This window comes from Schistocerca nitens, chromosome 9 (assembly GCF_023898315.1).
Source record: "Schistocerca nitens isolate TAMUIC-IGC-003100 chromosome 9, iqSchNite1.1, whole genome shotgun sequence".
In the NCBI taxonomy this organism is placed as follows: domain Eukaryota; kingdom Metazoa; phylum Arthropoda; class Insecta; order Orthoptera; family Acrididae; genus Schistocerca; species Schistocerca nitens.
In genome coordinates, this window is record NC_064622.1 from 93,270,230 (window position 1) to 93,289,670 (window position 19,441).

Sequence of the window (19,441 nt, forward strand, 5' to 3'; positions counted from 1 at the left end):
CGTAACATAAGCCGGAGTTCACGCAGGAGAATCGTACCAACGAACCGTCGTTTGGCCATCGGACAGACTCTTGTATGGACGACATAGTAACAAGCATCCTTGGAGTAGAGAAACAGCTGAAGGAGTAGAAAACAAATAAGTCACCAGGACCAGGTGGAATCCCAGTTCGGTTTTTCAAAGAGTACTCTACGGCACTGGCCCCTTAATTAGCCTGCATTTATCGTGAATCTCTCGCCCAGCACAAAGTCCCAAGCGACTGGAAAAATGCGCAAGTGACCCATGTGCATAAGAAGGACAAAAGAACAGACACGAAAAATTAGAGACCAATATCCCTAACAATGGTATGCTGCAGAATCCGTAACATATTCTCAGTTAGAATATAATAAATTTTCTTGAGACCAGAAACTTATGTCCATGAATCATCACGGTTACAGAAAACATCGAAATGGTTCAAAAGGCTCTAAGCACTATGGGACTTAACATCTGAGGTCATCAGTCCCCTAGAACTTAGAACTACTGAAACCTAACTAACTGAAGGACATCATACACATCCATGCCCGAGGCAGGATTCGAACCTGCGACCGTAGCAGCAACGCGGTTCCGGACTGAAGCGCCTATAACAGCTCGGCCACAGCGGCCGGCTAGAAATCATCGCTCGTACGAAACTCAGCTTGCCCTTTCCTCACATGATATGCTGCGAAATATGGATGAAAGGCAACAGGCAGATTCCATATTTACAGATTTTCCGGAAGCCCAGCTGCAGGTTGTTAAAGAAAGTGCAAGCATATAGGACAGGTTCACAGGTATGTGTGTGGATCGAAGACTTCTTAAGTAATAGAACCCAAGAAGTTTTCCTCGGTGGCGAGCGTTCTTCGGAGACAAGGGTTTCGTCGGGAGTGCCCCAGGGAAGTGTGACAGGACCGCTATTAGTCTCAATATACATAAATGATTCGGCGGACAGATTGGGCAGCAATATGCGATTGTTTGCTGAAGATGCTGTGGCGTACGGAAAGGCCGTGGGCTAGGGGTAGAGTCTTTGATTCATATCAAAACGTCTCCGGTCCCGGGTTCGATCCCCGCCACTGCCTAAATTTTGATAAATAATCAGCATTGGCGGCCGAAGACTTCCGGCATAAGAAGTCAGCCTCATTCTGCCAACGGCCTTGTCAAAGAGGGCGGAGGAGCGGATAGAGGTTCAGGGCACTCTCTTGTCCTAGGGGTGGGAAATTGTCCCTAAAGGCGGAAGAATCAGCAATGATCAACGACATGAGGATGCAGAAGGCAATGGAAACCACTGCATTAAAGACACGTAACGTGTATCCACAGGACATGTGGCCTGTAATTGAAGAAGTGTCATGATGATCTCTCCATTGGCAAAAGATTCCGGAATAGTCCCCCATTCGAATCTCCTGGAGGGGACTCCCAAGGGGGAGGTTACCATGAGAAAAAGATTGAATAATCAACGAAAGGATAACGTTCTACGAGTCGGGGCGTGGAATGTCAGAAGCTTGAACGTGGTAGGGAAACTAGAAAATCTGAAAAGGGAAATGCAAAGGCTCAATCTAGATATAGTAGGGGTCAGTGAAGTGAAGTGGAAGGAAGACAAGGATTTCTGGTCAGATGAGTATCGGGTAATATCAACAGCAGCAGAAAATGGTATAACAGGTGTAGGATTCGTTATGAATAGGAAGGTAGGGCAGAGGGTGTGTTACTGTGAACAGTTCAGTGACCGGGTTCTTCTAATCAGAATCGACAGCAGACCAACACCGACAACGATAGTTCAGGTATACATGCCGACGTCGCAAGCTGAAGATGAACAGATAGAGAAAGTGTATGAGGATGTTGAAAGGGTAATGCAGTATGTAAAGGGGGACGAAAATCTAATAGTCATGGGCGACTGGAATGCAGTTGTAGGAGAAGGAGTAGAAGAAAAGGTTACAGAAGAATATGGGCTTGGGAGAAGGAATGAAAGAGGAGAAAGACTAATTGATTTCTGTAACAAGTTTCAGCTAGTAATAGCGAATACCCTGTTCAAGAATCACAAGAGGAGAAGGTATACATGGAAAAGGCCGGGAGATACGGGAAGATTTCAATTAGATTACATCATGGTCAGACAGAGATTCCGAAATCAGATACTGGATTGTAAGGCGTACCCAGGAGCAGATATAGACTCAGATTACAATATAGTAGTGATGAAGAGTAGGCTGAAGTTCAAGACATTAGTCAGGAAGAATCAATACGCAAAGAAGTGGGATACGGAAGTACTAAAGAATGACGAGATACGTTTGAAGTTCTCTAACGCTATAGATACAGCAATAAGGAATAGTGCAGTAGGCAGTACAGTTGAAGAGGAATGGACATCTCTAAGAAGGGCCATCACAGAAGTTGGGAAGGAAAACACCGGTACAAAGAAGGTAGCTGCAAAGAAACCATGGGTAACAGAAGAAATACTTCAGTTGATTGATGAAAGGAGGAAGTACAAACATGTTCCGGGAAAATCAGGAATACAGAAATACAAGTCGCTGAGGAATGAAATAGATAGGAAGTGCAGGGCAGCTAAGACGAAATGGCTGCAGGAAAAATGTGAAGACATCGAAAAAGATATGATTGTCGGAAGGACAGACTCAGCATACAGGAAAGTCAAAACAACCTTTGGTGACATTAAAAGCAACGGTGGTAACATTAAGAGTGCAACGGGAATTCCACTGTTAAATGCAGAGGAGAGAGCAGATAGGTGGAAAGAATACATTGAAAGCCTCTATGAGGGTGAAGATTTGTCTGATGTGATAGAAGAAGAAACAGGAGTCGATTTAGAAGAGATAGGGAACCCAGTATTTGAATCGGAATTTAAAAGAGCTTTGGAGGACTTACGGTCAAATAAGGCAGAAGGGATAGATAACATTCCATCAGAATTTCTAAAATCATTGGGGGAAGTGGCAACAAAACGACTATTCACGTTGGTGTGTAGAATATATGAGTCTGGCGATATACCATCTGACTTTCGGAAAAGCATCATCCACACAATTCCGAAGACGGCAAGAGCTGACAAGTGCGAGAATTATCGCACAATCAGCTTAACAGCTCATGCATCGAAGCTGCTTACAAGAATAATATACAGAAGAATGGAAAAGAAAATTGAGGATGCGCTAGGTGACGATCAGTTTGGCTTTAGGAAAAGTAAAGGGACGAGAGAGGCAATTCTGACGTTACGGCTAATAATGGAAGCAAGGCTAAAGAAAAATCAAGACACTTTCATACGATTTGTCGACCTGGAAAAAGCGTTCGACAATATAAAATGGTGCAAGCTGTTCGAGATTCTGAAAAAAGTAGGGGTAAGCTATAGGGAGAGACGGGTCATATACAATATGTACAACAACCAAGAGGGAATAATAAGAGTGGACAATCAAGAACGAAGTGCTCGTATTAAGAAGGGTGTAAGACAAGGCTGTAGCCTTTCGCCCCTACTCTTCAATCTGTACATCGAGGAAGTAATGATAGAAATAAAAGAAAGGTTCAGGAGTGGAATTAAAATACAAGGTGAAAGGATATCAATGATACGATTCGCTGATGACATTGCTATCCTGAGTGAAAGTGAAGAAGAATTAAATGCAGAGGAGAGAGCAGATAGGTGGAAAGAATACATTGAAAGCCTCTATGAGGGTGAAGATTTGTCTGATGTGATAGAAGAAGAAACAGGAGTCGATTTAGAAGAGATGAACGGAATGAACAGTCTAATGAGTACACAGTATGGTTTGAGTGTAAATCGGAGAAGGACGAAGGTAATGAGAAGTAGTAGAAATGAGAACAGCGAGAAACTTAACATCAGAATTGATCGTCACGAAGTCAATGAAGTTAAGGAATTCTGCTACCTAGGCAGTAAAATAACCAATGACGGACGGAGCAAGGAGGACATCAAAAGCAGACTCGCTATGGCAAAAAAGGCATTTCTGGCCAAGAGAAGTCTACTAATATCAAATACCGGCCTTAATCTGAGGAAGAAATTTCTGAGGATGTACGTCTGGAATACAGCATTGTATGGTAGTGAAACCTGGACTGTGGGAAAACCGGAACAGAAGAGAATCGAAGCATTTGAGATGTGGTGCTATAGACGAATGTTGAAAATTAGGTGGACTGATAAGGTAAGGAATGAGGAGGTTCTACGCAGAATCGGAGAGGAAAGAAATATGTGGAAAACACTGATAAGGAGAAGGGACAGGATGATAGGACATCTGCTAAGACATGAGGGAATGACTGCCAAAGTACTAGAGGGAGCTGTAGAGGGCAAAAACTGTAGAGGTAGACAGAGATTGGAATACGTCAAGCAAATAAATGAGGACGTAGGTTGCAAGTGCTACTCTGAGATGAAGAGGTTAGCACAGGAAAGGAATTCGTGGCGGGCCGCATCAAACTAGTCAGTAGACTGATGACAAAAAATATATATATATATATATATATATATATATATGAAAAATATGTCAAAATATGGAAATTCCCTGATGCAAGACAGTGAATATGTATCGAGAAAAAAACAATATACCACTAACTAATTATAGTTAATTTTGTCTCGGTGCGAAGTGTAGGAGGATAATTGACATGGATGTAGCACTAGAGTACCCTAGGAAATCTACACTATGACTATTAGATGTTTGTAAGGTTAGTTGCTATTAAAACTGGCATCAGAGAGCCACGGACAATCTATTTTCTTATAGTCTTTGGGGGATGTGAGTGCTTCTACAGCCCACGTAAATATAAACTGTGTACTACTTCCTCCAATAAGAAAAAATGCTGTAACCACATATAGATCACTGGCTTTGCATTATCCACCTAGCGACATCATGTCATTGCAACCTTGTTGCAATGTCACATGGATGCCCTATGATGTGTTCATCTCACCCTCTTCTCTGACTATGAGATGACCAAAAAAAAAACGGTAAGGTGTCGAGATTGGGTAGCTATAGGAGTACAAAATTTCTAGTTGGTGCGATGAATGGCAGCGGGCTTTAAAAGTAGAAAAATTTGAGCCAATTCGGATGAGTAGGAAAAGCAAACCCGTAATGTTCGGATGCAACATTAGTAGTGTTCTGCTTGACAGAGTCACGTAGTTTCACTATCCGGGCGTAACGTTTCAAAGCGTTGTGAAATGGAACGAGCATGTGAGGATTGTGGTAGGAAAGGCAACTGACTGAGGTCGGGTTATTGGGAGAATCCTGCGAAAGTGTGGTTCGTCTTTAAAGGAAACGGTGTGCAGGCCGCGACTGGGACCTGTTGTTGAGTACTAGTCGGCAGGCCGGATCGGCAGGCCGGATTAAAAGAAGACATCGTAGCAGTTCAGAGGCGGGCTGCTTGATTTGTTACTGGTATGTTCGAACAACACGCAAGGGTTACGGAGATACTTGTGGAACGCAAATCGGAACCCCTGGAGCGAGGACGACGTTCTTTTCAAGGAATACTATTGAGGATATAAGATGAACATCAACAAAAGCAAGACGAGGATAAGGGAATGTAGTTGAATTAAATCGGGTGACGCTGAGGGAATTAGATTAGGAAATGAGACACTTAAAGTAGCAGAGCAGTTTTGCTATTTGGGGGGGCAAAATAACTGATACAAAATGTAGACTGGTAATGGCAAGGAAAGCGTTTCTGAGGAAGAGAAATTTATTAACATCGAGTATAGATTTAAGTATCTGGAAGTCGTTTCTGAAAGTATTTGCACGGAGTATAGCCATGTATGGAAATGAATCATGGACGATAAATAGTTTCGACAAGAAGAGAATAGAAGCGTTCGAAATGTGGTGCTACAGAAGAATGCTGAAGATTAGATGGGTAGATTACATAACTAATGAGGAGGTACTGAACAGAATTGAGGAGAAGAGAAATTTGTGGCGCAACTTGACTAGAAGAAGGGATCGGTTGTTAGGACATGTTCTGAGGCATCAAGGGATCACCAATTTCGTATTGGAGGGCAGCGTGGAGGGTAAAAGTTGTAGAGGGAGACCAAGACATGAATACACTAAGCAGATTCAGAAGGTACTGCGAGATGAAAAAGCTTGCACAGGACAGAGTAGCATGGAGAGCTGCATCAAACCGGTCTCTGCACTGAAGACTGCCGCGCGGGATTAGCAGAGCGGTCTCGGGCGCTGCAGTCATGGACTATGCGGCTGGTCCCGGCGGAGGTTCGAGTCCTCCCTCGGGCATGGGTGTGTGTGTGTTGGTCCTTAGGATAATTTAGGCTAAGTAGTGTGTAAGCTTAGGGACTGATGACCTTAGCAGTTAAGTCCCATAAGGTTTCACACACACTTGAACATTTTTGAACTGAAGACTACGACAACAACAACTACAACTATTGAGAAAATTTAGACGACAGGCATCTGAAGCTGACTGCAAATCGATTCTGCTGCTTCCAACATACATTGCGCGTAAGGATCACGGAGATAAAATACGAGAAATTAGAGATCATTTGGAGGCGTATAGTCAGTCATTTTTCCCTCGTTCTGTTTGCGAGAGGAACAGGAAAGGACGTGACTAGTAGTGATACGGGGTATCCTCTGCCATGCATCGTCTGTGGCTTGCGGAGTATCTATGTAGATGTAGATGTAGCTTGAACACAACTAGCTCTTTACCTGCACGAAGTAATTAGTGCTGTCGACAGGGGATCTCAAGTTAATGCACACAGCACTCCGTCTTCAGGCCACGAGTGGCCTACCGGGACCATCCTACCGCCGTGTCATCCTCACTGGAGGACGCGGCTGGAGGGGCGTGGGGTCAGCACACCGCTCTCCCGGTGGTTATGATGGTATTCTTGACCGAAGCCGCTTCTATTCGGTCGAGTAGTTCTTCAATTGGCATCACGAGGCTGAGTGCACCCCGAAAAATGGCAACAGCGCATGGCGGCCTGGATGGTCACCCATCCAAGTGCCGATCACACCCGACAGCGCTTAACTTCGGTGATCGCACGGGAACCGGTGTATCCACTGCGGCAATGCCGTTGCCACTCAAATTAATGCAATATTTCTAAATTTCCGGAAGGCTTTTGACACCGTTTCTCACAAGAGACTGCCAATCCAGTTGCATACCTATGGCTGTGCGGCGGAATTCGAGATGTCCTCTCAGAAAGGGCGCTGTCGAAGTAACTGACGGAAAGACATCAAGTAAAACAGATGTGTGATCCGTCGTTCCCAAAGATAATCTGAAGAGCTCTCTTAGACTGTTTGCCGATGATGTCATTTACCGTCTAGTAAAGTCATCAGAAGATCAAAACGAACTGAAAATGACTTAGATACAATATCTAAATAGAGCGAAAAGTGGCAATATCTCTCAATAAGGGAAGGTGTGAGGTCGTCCACATGAGTACAAAAAGAAACCAGTTAAATTCCGATTACACAATAAATCACACAAATTTAAAGGCTGTCATTTCGACTAAATAACTAAGAATTACAATTGCAAATCACTTAAGTTGGATCGTTCAAATGGATAATTTTGTGGGAAAGGCAAAGCAAAGACTACCTTTTCTTGGCGGAACGCTTAAAAGATGCAACATGTCTACTAAAGAGACTACCTACACTACGTTTGTCCGTCATCTGCTACAGTATTGCTATGCTCTATCTGATAATTGCCAGATAGGATTGACGAGGGACAGCGAAAAAGTTCAAAACAGGGTACTTCCTTTTGTATTATCGGGAAATAGGACAGAGATTGTCATGAATATGATAATCTAGCTAGAACGGCAGTCATTAAAACAAAAGAGTTTTTCGTTAAGGCGAGATCTTTTCACGAAATTTCTGTCACTATCTTTCTCTTCTGAATGTGAAAATATTTTACTTTCGCCAGCGTATACAGGAAGAAATGGACATCATAATAAAATAAGAGAAATCAGATATCGTACAGAATTATTTAAGTGTTCATTTTTTTCCACTCGCTGTTAGAGGGTGGAACGGTAGAAGAACAGCCTGAAGGTGGTTCGAATAAACCTCTGGGAGGCATTAAACTGTGAATTGCAGAGCAGTCATGCAAATGCAGATGTAGATCGCCGGCAGCGAAATGGTTGGAAATGGAGCGCATTTTGGAATCAGGAAATAACGAAGAATAAATCATGTGCAGATTTCTTGAAGGGCCATGAATATGACCAAAGCTATGTAGAGATTTCGAGGAGACTCTATCTCAGAATGGTTGGTCCACGAATGAAGCGACAGTGCTACGGGTAACGAAACCAAACACTCCATTCTTGACATCCTCGATATACCTCCTGTGTCTCACGCTGACAAGAGGCTCGGCAATCATATGGAAATAAATCGAACCCTGTATCGGACGTTCTGATAATCCGTGGCAAATCTACTTCGTTTCGAGTAGAAAAGTTGCGTAGACGGAGGCTGATAACACATTGCGATCTCCGCCGATACCGGCAGCGAAGAGCAGGTGGTCAGATAAACAATTTTGTGCATCCCGACACGGGATTAAATGCTTTCGTAGACGATAAGATAGCTAATTCACATCGATATGCACATAAGCATCTGGCCGATAACGTGGATGGCGGTATTTTTTTTATAATACCATAAATAAATGTGCTGTCGCATTCCTTTCGTGGATGTAGCGTCGCAAGGAGTCGTTGCGACTTAGGGATGCTCGATGATCAGATTCTTGAACGAACTAAGGCACGACCACTGTTGTAGCTAAGCGAAGGCATATATTGTAGATCTGGCAGATGTCCGTGAAATTCTGCGACGTATAGAAGGAGGACCGATTGCAGAACGTTTTTGCGCACAAAAGTTGTATTATTTGGCGTCCTCGATTGCCCCTTCCCCCCACCCCCGGTCCCATTAGTGTCGCTTGGCCCTGTATAGAAGTGGCTATCAGCGAAAATTTCATACAAATGTACAATGCAGCGAGTTAAGTAATGACAGTAACTAGTACGTTGAATAAAATACGCTGGTGTCAAAACTTAAAGCAACAAACGGACATTTTGCATGGTTGCGTTTATTTTGCCCCAAAACAGGTGATAGTAAAGTAGAAACAATGTGAAGAATACAGAACGTACTCAACTGCAAGATGCATAAGGGGATACGGAATCGCATATCCCCGCAATGTTAAAATATGCCTGCTATAGGGAACATTTTCTCACAAACCGCTAGAGACAGACAGATAAAATTTTTACTGTATGTGCATTGCTATGTTATAACAATACTGAAACAACAGTTTACTGTCAAAGTATTTTCTTACAAAGATATTTTACATTTATTTCAATTAAATTTTTCCATCACTTTTTACTAGATTATCACCCCTAAGTCTTTTGTAAATAAAGTAATTAAAAAATCGTTGTTTTAATGTGTAAAAGAAACCCATGTGACTAAGTCATAAAAATTTCAGACTTCTAGGTTCACCAGTACCTGAAATAATGTTCCTAGAAGAAGTAAAAAGCAAACTTACGGGAAACGGAGAAAGAACATTAAAACATTCCTGATCCATAATTAATACCCCTTCACAGTCTTCATAATCATCTTCAAATCTTCTTTTGTCACCCCTCTGCACCTGTCTTGGTTTTTTCACTAATGTCTTGATTATATTGTCAGCATGCCTTAGTCTGTGCCGATCTAAAGTCAACAGAGCACGTACTGTGCGGGAACCAACACGCAAACCCAACTTTTGTAGGACCTGGCATTTAGTTGTATTCCCAAGATTGAAGGTAGCTACAGCATCATACACACTAAAATGTAGTATACTAATTCCGACAAACACTGTTTTTGGGAGACGATGCCATATCACACTATTCAAGCACTCGTTGGGGTTCTGCGTTTTTCCATGAAGACATTTCATCAGAAGACTTCCGTCAGCCAGATCTCTGAAAATGGGCTTTATTTCTTCCATGATGGCTAATGGCAGACTGTGGTGGTGAATGTACACTCCTGGAAATGGAAAAAAGAACACATTGACACCGGTGTGTCAGACCCACCATACTTGCTCCGGACACTGCGAGAGGGCTGTACAAGCAATGATCACACGCACGGCGCAGCGGACACACCAGGAACCGTGGTGTTGGCCGTCGAATGGCGCTAGCTGCGCAGCATTTGTGCACCGCCGCCGTCAGTGTCAGCCAGTTTGCCGTGGCATACGGAGCTCCATCGCAGTCTTTAACACTGGTAGCATGCCGCGACAGCGTGGACGTGAACCGTATGTGCAATTGACGGACTTTGAGCGAGGGCGTATAGTGGGCATGCGGGAGGCCGGGTGGACGTACCGCCGAATTGCTCAACACGTGGGGCGTGAGGTCTCCACAGTACATCGATGTTGTCGCCAGTGGTCGGCGGAAGGTGCACGTGCCCGTCGACCTGGGACCGGACCGCAGCGACGCACGGATGCACGCCAAGACCGTAGGATCCTACGCAGTGCCGTAGGGGACCGCACCGCCACTTCCCAGCAAATTAGGGACACTGTTGCTCCTGGGGTATCGGCGAGGACCATTCGCAACCGTCTCCATGAAGCTGGGCTACGGTCCCGCACACCGTTAGGCCGTCTTCCGCTCACGCCCCAACATCGTGCAGCCCGCCTCCAGTGGTGTCGCGACAGGCGTGAATGGAGGGACGAATGGAGACGTGTCGTCTTCAGCGATGAGAGTCGCTTCTGCCTTGGTGCCAATGATGGTCGTATGCGTGTTTGGCGCCGTGCAGGTGAGCGCCACAATCAGGACTGCATACGACCGAGGCACACAGGGCCAACACCCGGCATCATGGTGTGGGGAGCGATCTCCTACACTGGCCGTACACCACTGGTGATCGTCGAGGAGACACTGAATAGTGCACGGTACATCCAAACCGTCATCGAACCCATCATTCTACCATTCCTAGACCGGCAAGGGAACTTGCTGTTCCAACAGGACAATGCACGTCCGCATGTATCCCGTGCCACCCAACGTGCTCTAGAAGGTGTAAGTCAACTACCTTGGCCAGCAAGATCTCCGGATCTGTCCCCCCATTGAGCGTGTTTGGGACTGGATGAAGCGTCGTCTCACACGGTCTGCACGTCCAGCACGAACGCTGGTCCAACTGAGGCGCCAGGTGGAAATGGCATGGCAAGCCGTTCCACAGGACTACATCCAGCATCTCTACGATCGTCTCCATGGGAGAATAGCAGCCTGCATTGCTGCGAAAGGTGGATATACACAGTACTAGTGCCGACATTGTGCATGCTCTGTTGCCTGTGTCTATGTGCCTGTGGTTCTGTCAGTGTGATCATGTGATGTATCTGACCCCAGGAATGTGTCAATAAAGTTTCCCCTTCCTGGGACAATGAATTCACGGTGTTCTTATTTCAATTTCCAGGAGTGTATTTCTCTCGAGTTGTTAGTCCCCTATTGTATTTACGCCGGTTCTGTTCACCTTTGGGGCACAAACCATGTTCTGGATGCTCATCTGTGGATGCGGTGTGGAAATACAAAGCCCATATAGCTTTCTTCATTTCATTCAGATTGCCTGTATTTTGCCTGATTGCAAGTCCATAGCAATTCTGAATGTGGTCTATTATGGAATCAGTCAATCTTCCTTTGCCATGCAAGGTTTTCCCATCATCTAGCTTTTCCCTTTCATAACTGATTTTAACCTTCTCAGTCTGTCACCCATTCTCTTCTGCACATATCCTATCCATTCAAGTTTGCTTATATTTACACTGTTACCACATGGTTTGGTTTCCAAAACTTCTTTGAATGCTTTAGAGCCACCATCTCCCAGATACTTGACATAGCGAACATAATACCACTCTGAAGACCGATGAAAATTTTTTTTCACCCCAGCAACCCCCATGATACCACTACTACCATAACAATTAGCAACATAGTCATCACTATGTTCATTTTTCAGCCTGTCTATGCACCTACAGTATTTAGACAATTATTCCCAGTGTCAACACTAGTTGCTGTTACAACACCATTGTTGGAGGTGTGACCCCTTTTTTGCTACGTGCCATCAAAAGCTACTGTGAGGTCGCGACTGCCATCATTTTCTTTCACTGCTTCTTCCACAGCTACCTGCATTGAGTTCTGTGCTACATCTTCAACTGCAGATCCTAGTACATAGCTGTAAGCATCAAACTTTGAAGGAACACTTGGAAGATTTAGAACACCACATAGTTTATCACCAGCTGCTTTGCCCCTACCACTTGCTCTCAATCCATAAACTAATCTAATATTTAAAGTTCAGTTTTCTTGTATCCATTATTTACAGTTACTGAAACAGAACTTGGAAACTTTCAGCTGTACTTACAAACACTGCCTATTAAATTAAACTGCGCAGCCAGGCCAACATGGGATTCTACTTTCAGAGAAACGTTTCCTTGACATTTTTTTCAGCACACACTGTTTTCAAGAGCTTCGCACAATATGCTCGTATCAAAAACTTCTTTTCCTTTATCAAATAAATTATGTTTCTCTTACAAATCTCTTAGTTTTTATGAGAAGCTCTGTTTCCATTTGGAGTAAGTTCGTTCAGCAAATCAGTAGTAAGTGGACTCATATTTTGCAACAGTGATGATGAAGAACTGCTTTGCTTTCCTAACGAATCATCATTTCTTTTGCCAGTTCACACGCTTTTTAAACACTTTTGCTCTAGCTCTAGGTATTTTCACTGCGAAAAATGAAGCACTAAATACGACATAACTCGACAACAATAACTTTCATATAGCACAATGTTCACAAGCCCTTCACAAAGTCAAAGAGTAACTTGAGGAAACCAGAGGGAAACATTTTCGGACAAACAGTGTATAAAGAGTCGCTGGAAAGCGGGATATTTGAATTAATGTCACATAAATGTACTGCCGAAAAGTTTAGGGTCAGCTATGAGAGACGTGTATAACTAAAGCTCAATACCCGATCTCACAAATCTATAATAATAAAATAGTTATAATTCTAGTAGAGCTATGTATGACACGTCATTTTAAAGAGGAAACTTGGCGGAATATAATACGTCAATAAAACGAAAATCGATTTTTCCCCAAAATCCTATTCCGTATCCCCATAACGGTAGACAAAAATGTTCTTCGTTTTTTTTTCCACTTAACGGATTTGCACAGAAATTCCGACAACTGGTTAATGTGCTCAGTGTGGGGTGTGACCAGCTGTGACACCAATACAGACCTGATAACGATGGGGCATGCTGTGAATGATGTCATCAATCTCATGTTGAGGCAATAACGCCCATTCTTCCTGCAGAGATGCTCACAAGTCTTGGAGAGTGGCTGGTGGATGCCGACGTGATGCAGCCCGTCTCCCTAGAGTATCCCAGACATGCTCTATGGGATTCAAATCAGGAGAGTGAGCAGGCCACGCCATGAATGCAATATCTTCCGTTTCCAAAAAAACATAAGCCACCCCTGCTCTACGAGGTTGAGCATTAGCGTCCATCAATACGAAGTCTAGGCCCACAGCAACTCGTAGCAACCCAAGATCTCCTCACGGTGCCTGACAGCAGTTAAATCTTGCTGAATCGCCCGTACAATTTCATGAAGAGGTGTTCGAGTGGTCAACATAATCCCTGCCCACACAATTAGGGATCCTCCTCGATATCGGTCTCTTTCCATAATGTTTGGGTCCCGAAATCGTGTTCCACGTTCCCTTCAGATTCGAATCCGTCGAGAATCAGTCTCCAAACCAAATCGGGACTCACGTGTCGAACGAACATTGTTCGACCGTGCAGATGGCATTTTGACAGCTCCAATCTAGACGTTCCCTTCTGTGAAGACACGTCAGAGGTAAACACACAGCAGGTCTCCAACAATAAAGGCCACTCTGCTGAAGCCTTCTGGACACCGTTCGTCTCGGTACAAAACGTCCAGGGGATGCTGCGAGGTCAAATACCAGTTGCAGTGCAGTACCAAGGCAGTACCGCGGTGCCCTTGCAGCCAAATAATGGTCCACTGTTCCTGACGCCATATGTGTTCGGCTTGGGGCCACATCAGTTTTCGACGCTCCTGCTGCCATTTTTCCTATGGCCCTCCACAGTAGAGAGTCTGTAGGAGTCTTCTCTGTGCCATACTACACCGTCTGCGACTATTGTAAGTAGCCTGTATATGTTGGCAGTGCTATGCAGCGCTGCAGACTGCATTAATATTTCTGTCAGCGCTGTGTGCCCTCTGTAAGAGACTCTGTGGCTGGTCGGACGCGCAGGTGGAAGTTGATAGTTAGCAGTGATGGAGGTTTGCTGTGTTAGCGTGAGGGGACGGTTTGGGCTTGTGTCCGTCACGGAGATTTAATATTGGTTGGACATGGATTGTAAAATGTGGGTAATGGAATTATTGACGATTATATAATTTTTGGGACTGGATGTCACGGACGATTATATAATTTTTGGAACTGGATGTCACATTATTAAGGTAAAATCTGGCCCGCCCGGTTGGCCGTGCGGTATTACGTACGGTTTTCCGTGTGGGAAGAAGCGCCTGATCCCCGGCACGAATCCGCCCGGCGGACTTGTGTCGAGGTCCGGTGAGCCGGCCAGTCTGTTGATGGTTTTTAGGCGGTTTTCCATTTGCCACAGCGAATGCGGGCTGGTTCCCCTTACTCCGCCTCAGCTACACTATGACAGTGATTCCTGCGCAAACAAGTTCTCCACGTACGCGTACACCACCATTACTCTACCACGCAAACATAGGGGTTACACTCATCTGGTGTGAGACGTTCCCTGGGGGAGGGGGAGGGGGGGGGGTCCACCGGGAGCCGAACCGCACAATCACCATGGGTTCGGTGTGGGGCGGCGGAGGGGTGAAGTGGACTGTGGTAGCCGTCGTGGGGTTGTGGACCACTGTGGCTGCAGCGGGGATGGAGCCTCTCCGTCGTTTCTAGGCCCTCGGTTAACATACAACACAATACATACAAGGTAAAATCTACTAAATACATTGTTTGCTCTGCAACAAAACAGTAGTTACAATCCTTTTATTTAACTGGCTGTATACTTCCTGTATTTGCTGTAGTTCGTGTTACGAAGATTTTCCGTGAGGTAAGTTTGTTATGAAACGTGTAGGTTATTGTGAGGATTTCTTCTAATTCAGGGCCATTCGTTTGTGTTAATTAGTAGTCAGATTGCGTTATCTTGGTATATTGTTGGTAATGAATGAATAAGTTTGAGTTGTATTTGTCAGGAATAATCCCTGTAGGTCAGAAATGAAACGATAAAGACAAGCCAAGTGACAGTACGTCAGTTTCTCTCAGCAGTTTTAGAAGGTTCACTTGCATTAAGCTATTTAAGTAAAAACGTAAAAGTTTCACCTTCTCAGTTATTTTAGTTTAAGTAAAAATATATATTTACAAGTTTCTCTATTTACACAGCAAATGTGGATGTGGGAGTACCCGGCAAACACTCCCCCGCTTGATAGGTGCCCTGACGTGACTGTTGGCGTGGTTGTACGTTGACCGGAATAGCATCTTCCATGCAGAACACGATCATAATGACATCTTCTGGCAGTGTGTATGATTATATCGTGAATTAGACACAGGACGGGGAAATAGCAGTTTGTTGCTTCAATTTTGGACAGCAGTGTATTTGGCATGCAACCGCTACAGAATTTTGGAGCGAATCTTAAAAGTAACATCGTAACAGAAACAAAAAAGCGCTTACTAACAACTGAACATGTTAACTTACTGGGAATATCAACATTGCTCGGTCCTAGATTTAAGAACACTTGCACCAACGGCCACCCAGCAGTTGTCAACAACACAGGTGGACGAATGCAACGCCATACCACAAAAACTCCTTACAAAATTATGTGGACAACATGGAAATACGTTGCAGAGCATCCGTAGTGGTCACAAACTCTATTAAGAACAAATGTGTTTATTCCAGTCTCTGATCACAATATCAATTCTTTAGACGATGACCGGTTTCAGTCCGTAATGACCATCCTCAGATATACAATATACAAATTTATACGCCTAGTGAGCAGTGTGTCTTTCAACATAATACAGCAATACGTATCACAATATACTATCATGCAACCAGGGAAATGTACAGATAAAATACAGTAAAACGTACCTTTTTTATATAACGGCATCGTCAAAACATATAAATAATCAGCACAGCATCGTCACATAGATGTCATATTAAGAACCATGTCCTGCCTTTTGTAGTATTTTTATTATCCAGGTTTCAATCTGCTACTTTGAATGAGTTCATTTATAGAGAAATGGGTAAAGAATGTTGAGTTCACTCCGAAAGCAAGTGTAATTAATTGGCAGTCGGAGCACCAAAATTCACTTAAGTAGGGTCGGCAAACACTTTCTTTTCCATATGACAGTGTAGTTTGTTGTCATTCTTCAGGTAAATAAAGAAAAAAACAAACTTTACCAGATCTGCCTGGAAATACACGATACACTCACATTAATGTGACCACCACCTATCTTCAACGGCCACGTCGAATATCTACTCATAGTCGGCAGGTGGCAGCACTAGCAGTGGAGGGAGATGCAGGAGACAGTGCAGTCGTAAGGTGGAAAAGGAGTGATGTGTCTGACATTCAAAAGGGCGCGATCATTGACTTTTGGGCCAATAGTGGAAACATTTTCAAAAAGGCTATGTCTGTAAATTGTTCGCCGCCTTGTTTAAAGTGTACCACGCGTTATAAAATGCTGCTGTCCAACACCGGCGCTGATTCCCTCCTCCTCCCTTCACCTGGTGGTAGGTCCCCTTCGGTGCACTGATTTTTAACGTTTTCGTTGTGGTGTCCGTGTTTCTCCAGTGTCGTGTGCAGTGCTACGTTCCACCAACAGTGTCGCCACCATCGTTCATTTGTGGTCCCACTGTGGTGTTTCTTTGTTTTCGTGTCGACTCACAGTGTTCATTCTTCGCATGAGTGTGTGGCTCTCTTCTATGTTGTTTTTAAATCTAGCATTTATACTCATTTATTTTTGTTCTTGTTTATTCATCACTATGTTTTTTTCTGTAACTCTCTTGGCTGAAGAGCGGCGTATTGTGCCGCTGGCAGCCCACCCCATTTTGGGAAGTGAAATTACAATAAAGGAAAAAAAAAAACACCGGCGCCGAGGCAACTGTGAGGCACCACGTGCCACAGATGACAGGCGTGCAGCTGTTGAGCTGTTGGCTGCTCAGATGAACCAAAGGGCTACCAACAGTGACTCCTCGACGACCGTTCAACGAACGTTGCTGCTGGTTCATGCACCCATGCTGACTCTTGTTTATCGACGACAAGCGCTGGAATTTGCACAATGGAGCAGCAACTGGACATTCACTGAGTGGTGACAGGCGACCTTTTCAGATGAATCACGTTATATGCTGCATCGGACAGATGGCCAACACCGCGCAGCAATCTTTGGAAGAGTTCAGGCAGGAAGAGGAAGCGTTATGGTCTGAGGAAAGTTTTTGTGGTATGCCCTAAGTGATCTCGTCATTCTGGAAGGCAAAATGGATCAACACAAGTATCCTTCAGAACAATATTCAGGCTTTTGACAGGTGGTCAAGTTAATCTGACTCGACAGTGTATAATGTTTGTTGTGGCATTGGTGGTACAATATTTTTATGAAGTTATAGCAAAAAGTGCTCTAGTTGAGTGCGTTTTGTTACTACAGGCATCCACATGCTTTCCTGTATATCTGTGGATGTCGGTGCCTCTTCGTGTGCGACGCAGGAGGTGCAATCACATTTGAAACTGAATGCTTTTTTTGAAACTTATGAAGAGCAGGTTGCTTATCTTTTGAGCCACCACAGGGACAGTATGGGAAATAATTATATTTCTTGTGTAATAGACGTCAGGAAAGACCTCAACTTCACTGAAAATTTCAGGACAGGATTTGTACTTTGTACCAGTAAACTCGTTTTACTTGAAACCAGGTACATTGGTCATTTGTATCCGATCATTGATTTCAGTGTAGTTTATTTAAAACAGCAAGTCATTCACTTCACGCTATTATTATTAAACAGTTACTACTGACCTAGTACCTTTACTTATTGGAGACATTCATTCTCTTTGATCACAGAATACATTCTCAGATTCTGCAACAAATGAACTTGAATGATACTGGACACTGGCTTTGTGGATCACTTCTGCTTCCTTTCAACCGCGGTAAACAGTTTCTTTTCCTTTTTTCTGAGTACCTTCAATATATTTTGGTTAAACAAGGGCCTAACTCAACTGAAAATTCTGTATAGAACGTGATAAAAATCCTATTCGGTCCTAGAATCTTGTTTACTTTTGTCGATTTCAGCTGTTTCTCAACACCACTGAAATTTTCATCTCTGTCGATCATCTTTGCAGTAATGTGAGAATTAAACTGAGGCAGTACTCCTGGAATTTCTATCGTAAAAATTACAAAATGGCATTTCTGCCTCTGATTTGCTACCTTCAAATTTAGCTCACATGTCATCCATAAGGGTCTCGACATCCTTTACATGTGATCAGAATTTCTTTCGATTTGTGAGCGGTCTTTCGCTAAGAGACTGCTACGATATTTGTTGAAGACTTCACACATTGCCTTTTGGACAGATAAACGTGTTTCATTTAGCATTTCACTACCTACAGCGCAGTGCTTTGTTTTACACCAGATGTGCGGTTGTTGCTGCTTCTCTAGACGTTTCTTTACAGGGACTGTATACCATGGAGGGTCCCTGTCATGCTTTTGTTTTGCTCTTTTCTATTTTGCATCCTCCACCTGTGTCTACACACTGGTTTTTGTGCCACTGACGACCTTCGTATCTTATGCGCTAGCCTATACACATTTGCTGTCGTTTTCGTATAGATAAGACTCCTGCGACCGTTTTCAACAGATCAAAGACAGTGAGCGAGCCACGTAACGAGTCTACATTGTGCTGCCCGGAAGCGTTTATCTTGTCCTATCCTTAATCGCCCCCTCGTGTGTGGTTTGACCGTTAGCATTCCTGCTGTGTCATGCAAATATATCTCGAGAGACCGAGTGGCTGTCCTGGCACTGTGTGACACTGCGCAACTCAGCAATCACTGGACGTAAAAGAAACACCGTACGAACAGAAACAAAGTCGTCCTCGCACTTGATATTTTCTCCTAACCAATTCTCATGACTGTTTATTCACTACCGTAACTCCCTCCTCCCACTCCCCACCATCTTAGTTAAAGAATCGAACTCTCATATATAAAACAACTTCGGAAGTCTGGATGTTTTTGATTTCATAATAATTTGTACAACTGATATTGAGAACGATTTTCATTTTTCTGAAAATCTGTGTTTTCTCCTAAACTGTGTATACTACAGTGATGTAATTTCTTAGCTGTATTAGGAGGTATATATGGATACTGTCTGCCGAAAGGGAAGTGAATATAGTTAGTAGTAAATAAGTAATAAATTTAAATAATAAACTGAAATATCATGCTTGATGCTGAAGTTCATCGCATGAACTATCAACATTTTGAACATTAAATTGTTTGCGTTTCATTATTTTTGGGGCTGTAAGCGAGAAAAGTTTAGGAAAGTTCTGAAATTACG

At 43.7% G+C, this 19,441-nt stretch overlaps 1 protein-coding gene and 1 pseudogene across 1 annotated transcript in view; both read right to left on the reverse strand.

Annotated features, from left to right (window-relative positions):
• Positions 1 to 19,441, reverse strand: part of LOC126203635 (dehydrogenase/reductase SDR family member 11-like) — a 255,985-nt gene that overhangs the window by 115,124 nt on the left and 121,420 nt on the right. The gene's annotated exons all lie outside the window — the stretch shown is intronic.
• On the reverse strand, positions 6,873 to 6,990 carry LOC126204745 (5S ribosomal RNA; annotated as a pseudogene).